General features: G+C 39.9%; 1 pseudogene; it reads right to left on the bottom strand.

The window, feature by feature from the left end:
• Nucleotides 1-3,911: 3,911 nt before the first annotated feature.
• Nucleotides 3,912-4,500, bottom strand: LOC102263724 (annotated as a pseudogene).
• Between the last annotated feature and the right edge of the window lie 1,184 nt (nt 4,501-5,684).

Below are 5,684 nucleotides of genomic sequence, written 5' to 3'. Positions count from 1 at the left end.
TTCTGATTCTCATAACAGTCCTACAGTGTTAGTTAATATTCCCATTTTACTGATGAGATGACAAAGGCTTAAATCCAAGATAAAGTAACTGGTCTGAGGTCTTGGGGTGAATAAATTGCAAAGCCAGGGGTTTGAGCCCAGATCTGATTGCCCCCAATGCCCCACCTTCATTATGGCTAATTCTTTTTTCTTTTTTAAAAATACGTTTTTATTGTTATTTTTAGAGAGAAAGGAGGGAAAGTGATAGAAACATCAATCAACTGCCTCCTGCACCCCCCCTATTGGGGATTGAGCCTGCAGCCCGGGCATGTGCCCTGACTGGAAATAGAACCTGTGACCTCTTGGTGCATGGGATGATGCTCGACCACTGAGTCACACCAGCTGGGCATGGCTAATTCTTTATTGAACCTTGCTTTGTGGCCTTATGAAGAAGAACATGCTGACCATGGGTCAGGCAGACCAAGCCCATATGGTCCTTAGCTCTGTCTGATGTTTTAACCCAGTGCTGTTTCTGTAAAAGCTGATGATCCGGGTTGCAGATCTTCCCTAGGCTCCTTTGTCTGTATCTCCTACCTCCTTCTTCCTTCTCTTTTTAGGGGCTTGTTAATTATCATACTTACCTGCAAGGAGAGAAATAAGGAGAACAGGATGAGGAAGAAAATTCAAATACAGAAAGTTTACATCAGCCCTTTTGTGGTACATTTTCATGTAAAGAGGCTGAAACTCTAAAGCAAAATGAGGCTCCCAGGTTATCTGGATTTTTGTTTTCCAATCAGCCAAGATAGTGAGGGGTCGACAAGGCTTATTTTGCTAGGACTATGGAAAATTGAAGATAATCTGGCAGAGTCGGAAATCAAACCCAGGCCTGACCAACGCACAGGCCAGTTGCCTTGTTGCCTTCTGCCTCTAGGGGCAAACAGGTCAGAGACCCTCAAAATCCCTGTTCTGCAGGAGCTGATCTAGTTCTGCCTTCACGGGGCTCGCATAATCGTGTAAGGAGTCAATCTTTTGTCTAGCTTTTCCCATGTTTCATTTTCATGGTGCAGTGAGGTTCTCTGTTATCCTTCTTCGTAAACAAGGAAGCCAAGTAGATAAATGATTGTCTGTGGCCTTCAAAGGGCCAGGACTTGAATGGAAAGTTCAGGCCATGACCAGTCCTCTTTTTGCACCACCACAAAGGCCTCTGGAATGTGCTCGTCGGTGGTGCCCCTCCATCATGTGAACAGAATTGCCAGGCCAGAATAGGAATTTCAGGGGCTCTCATAGCTCCCTCACCACAAGGTGCTCCCCAAGCTCTGATGGTAGAAGTGGCAGCAAATCTAGCGATGACCTTTATCTACCTGTTCACTGGAGAAATGGTCTCCTCTGTGGGTGCAAGTGTGTTCTGGGTGTCGTCTGGACAGCCATCTTCAACACTGTAGTTTCCCTAAATAAGCACTAGAACAGATTTTAGGGGAAGGTTGAGCATCCCAGGTTATAGATCTTACAGGTATGACTTGCAAGCTCTGGGAAGAAGCCTCCCATTGGGTAGGAATGCAAAACTGATCACCTCCTTGCTGGAATGATGGCCTGGCTTTCTTGGGATCCAGCCAAGAAAATAATTTCTGAGACTGACCCACAAACTTCACTAACGGAAGCTTTAATCCAGAATCCTTATTATGGAAAGCAGAGTTAAAATAGTTCCCTCTGAAACCCTGTGGCTACTTACTTGAATCAGTGAGGTCACCCCAAGGACAGCTGTGGAATCAGTCTTTAATTAGAAGAATTTGCCCTGAACTTCATTGGAATGGCATTTCTGAGGTATTGAATGTTATTTTTCCTTTTTTGTTTTTGTTTTTTAAGATTTTTTTATTGATTTTTAGAGAGAGAAGGGAGAGAGAGAGAAACATCAATGTGAGAGTGAAACATTAACTGGCTGCCTCCTGCATGCCTCCTACAGGGAATTGAGCCAGCAACCTGGGCATGTGCCCTGTCTGGGAATCAAACTGGCAACCTTTCTGTGCATGGCATGGGATGATGCCCAACCAACTGAGCCACACCGGCCAGGGCGGTATTCTTCCTTACTCCTTTCAGCCTTACCTTATTCCTTTTCTTTGTTCAAAGCGTCATAGCTTATTTCTTCCCTAACACCTTCATTCTTCATACTCTTGTGGTCTCAGAGCTCTTCTGCCTGTGGCAAGCCCAGGGGAGCCCAGCCTGAGGGTAGGCAGACTGATTCTGAAACTCAGGCTCCACCTCTTCTGGTAGTGACCTTTTGGACAAACTACCTTACTTTTCTGAGCCTCAGTTTTCTCAACAACAAAATGAGTCTTAATATTTATTGCATAGTTATTTAAAGCTACCATTTATTGAGTACCTTTGCTTCAGCCCAGGCACAAGCAGGGAGGGAGGGAAGAGGGAAAGGGAAAAAGGAAGAGAGAAAAAGAGAGGGAGGGAGGGAAGAAGGGAGGAGGGGGAGAGAGAGAGAGAGAGAGAGACATATCGATTGGTTGCCTCCCACACGCACCCTGACAGTGGCTGGGGAGAACCTGAAACCCAGATACTTGCCCTTGATCAGAAATAAAACCTGTGACCCTTTAGTGCACAGGCCGGTGCTTTAACCAATGAGCCACACCGGCCAGGGCCAGATACTATTCTAAATGCTTGGTATGTGTAATAATTATCTCCTCTTAGAAACAACCAGATGAAGCAGACTTTTTAACGTCCCATTTTATAGATGAGGAACTCGAGTCTAGTACAGAGTAGGCACTCAGTAAATGTATATTGAATTGGAATACTTCCTTCACCTAAAAATCTGTTACATTTATAATCTATGCCCTATAGTTGTTACTTTAACTTTTCTCTCAGAATATTGAATGTGTCAGTCTTTAAATCTAGGTTTATTTTTTAAACTTTGTGTTATGGAAAATTTTAAACATGTCAAAAATAAAGAGAATACTGTAATGAACCTCCACTTACCCTTTATATAACTGCAATAATTACAAAGTTATGATCTATTATACTTAGTCAGTATGTCTACCTACTGCCTTTCCTGGCTTACATTATCTTGAAGTAAATTCCCCAAGTCGTATTATTTCAGCCATATATTTCAATGTATACCTCTAAATGAAAATGAACTCTTTTTTTAAAAAAACAACAACAACCATAATACCATTATTATAACTTAAAAATTATCAACAAGTCTCTAATGCATATTTAGTTAGTATTCAAATTTCCAGTTGCCTCATAATGATATATATTTCTAAGTTTGTTTGTTTCAATAGAAACTAATAAGATCTGGCATTACAGATCAGTTGGTATATCTCTTATGTCTCTTTTAATCTAAAGTCTCTTCCTCCATATTTATTTCATTGCAATTTATTTGTTGAAGAAACCAGGTTGTTTGTCCTATAGAGTTTCCTGTAGTCTGGATTTTGCTGATCGTATTCCTATGGTATCATTTAACATGTTCACATGTTCCTGTTTTCCATATTTCATGTAAAGTAGAAGTTAGATTTGTGGTCTGGTCACGTTCAGCTTTAATTTCCGGACAAGACTACTGTAGAGGTGATGTATTTCTCTCAGGGATTGCAAACGGTTTCCAAACTGGATTTTAACTACTTTAAGGGCTTGTTCCTCATGATGCCTATATCAGTGCTGGGCACAAAAAAAGACTTCAGTGAGAGTTAGTACTAGATGATGCATTCTTGCCTCTCTTCAACATTCTTGGTCACTGATTGTGTTTGGATTCCTTCCCTTTATTATTTTATTTTATTTTATTTTATTTTATTTTATATTTTATTATTTTTTTACAGAATTTTATTTTATTTATTTTATTTTATTTTATTTATTTTATTTATTTTATTTTATTTTATTTTATTTTATATTTTATTTTATTTTTGGTTCCCAAGTTTTATTCAAGACTCACACAAAATTTGCCACATAAATGAGCTTTAATCCTCCTCTTCTTCCTCCTCTTCATCGTGGTTTATCTGGAAGTAACGCAATTCGTAACTCTCTTTGCTGTTAGTAACTGTGAGCAACCAGTCACGTAGATTCTTCTTCAGATACTTTTTTGGTGACATATTTCAAATGCCTTTTGGAAAGAGGCACCTCAAACGTTACAGTGATCTTACTCTTGCTTTTTTCAATGGTTACAACCCCTCTACTGGGATGCCCAGCTTTTCCATTTGATTCTCTCCTGAAGAAACTGCTCAAAATTGGCAGCATCCGTGATTCCATCTTCTACAGGATGGGTGCAGTCAAGGGTAGACTTCAGAACCTGCTTCTTTTTTTTTTTTTGCCCCCCTTCGCCACGAGTTTTTTTCATGGGAGCCATGGTGGCTGTGGAGGCAGAAAAAAAACCCCAAACAGCTCTTTATTTCTTGTATATCTCTTGTAGATTTTAGGTTTTGTTACCATGTGCTTCATATATACCAAGCTATGTTTATAGCAGTGTATTTTAAGTTGATGGTCACTAAGCTTGAACACATTCTAAAATTACTACCATTTTTACTTACCCCTTCCGCATTTATTTTTTACTTTTGTCATAATTATACATGACCTTCCTACTTTTGCCTTTTAACCTTTATAGTAGCTTTATAGTTGATTGATCCACTGCTTTTATTATGTGTTTGCCTTTATCAATGAGAGTTTTTTCTTTGTTATATATTCCTATTCATATTTTTATTATTTTTTCTTTTTAAAGAAGTCTTTTTAACATTTCTTGTAATACTGGTTTGGTGGTGATGTACTCCTTCAGCTTTTTCTTGTCTGGAAAGCTCTTTATCTTTCCTTTGATTCTAAATGATAGCTTTGCTGGATAGAGTAATCTGGGTTATATGCTTTTCATCACTAAATATTTTGTGCCAATCCCTTCTGGCCTGCAAAATTCCTGTTGAGAAATCATCTGACAGTCATATGAGAGCTCCCTTATAGGTAACTAACTGCTTTTCTCTTGTTGCTTTTAAGATTCTCTCTTTGTCTTTAACCTTTAGCATTTTAATTATGATGTGTCTTGGTGTGGGCCTCTTTGGGTTCATCTTGTTTGGGACTCTGTGTTTACTGGACTTGTGTATCTTTTTCCTTCTCCAGGTTAGTGAAGTTTTTAGTCATTATTTCTTTAAATAGGTTCTCAGTCCCTTGTTCTCTTCTTCTGGTACTCCTAAGATGCAAATGTTATTCTAGATGTTGTCCCAGAGTTTCTTTAAACTATCCTGATTTTTTTTAAAAAATATATTTTATTGATTTTTTACAGAGAGGAAGGGAGAGAGATAGAGAGTTAGAAACATCGATGAGAGAGAAACATCGATCAGCTGCCTCCTGCACACCCCCTATTGGGATTGTGCCCGCAACCCAGGTACATGCCCTTGACCGGCGACGAACCTGGGACCTTTCAGTCCGCAGGCCGACGCTCTATCCACTGAGCCAAACCGGTTTCGGCTAAACTATCCTGATTTTTGTTGTTGTTGTTGTTAATCCTCACCCAAGGATGTTTTATTCCATTGATTTTTAGAGAGAGTGGAAAGAAGGGAGGGAAGGTGGGGGGAGAGAGAGAGAGAGAGAAACATCATTGTAAAAGAGACACATCAATTGGTTGCCTACTGCACATGCCTTGACCGGATCTGGAGATCAAACCTGCCACCCAGGTACATGCCCTTGACCAGGAATCAAACCTGTGCAGACCAACGCTGTAACCACTTAGC

Source organism: Myotis brandtii, unplaced genomic scaffold (assembly GCF_000412655.1).
Source record: "Myotis brandtii unplaced genomic scaffold, ASM41265v1 scaffold314, whole genome shotgun sequence".
Lineage (NCBI taxonomy): Eukaryota > Metazoa > Chordata > Mammalia > Chiroptera > Vespertilionidae > Myotis > Myotis brandtii.
This window is presented reverse-complemented; position numbering and strand designations above follow the sequence as displayed.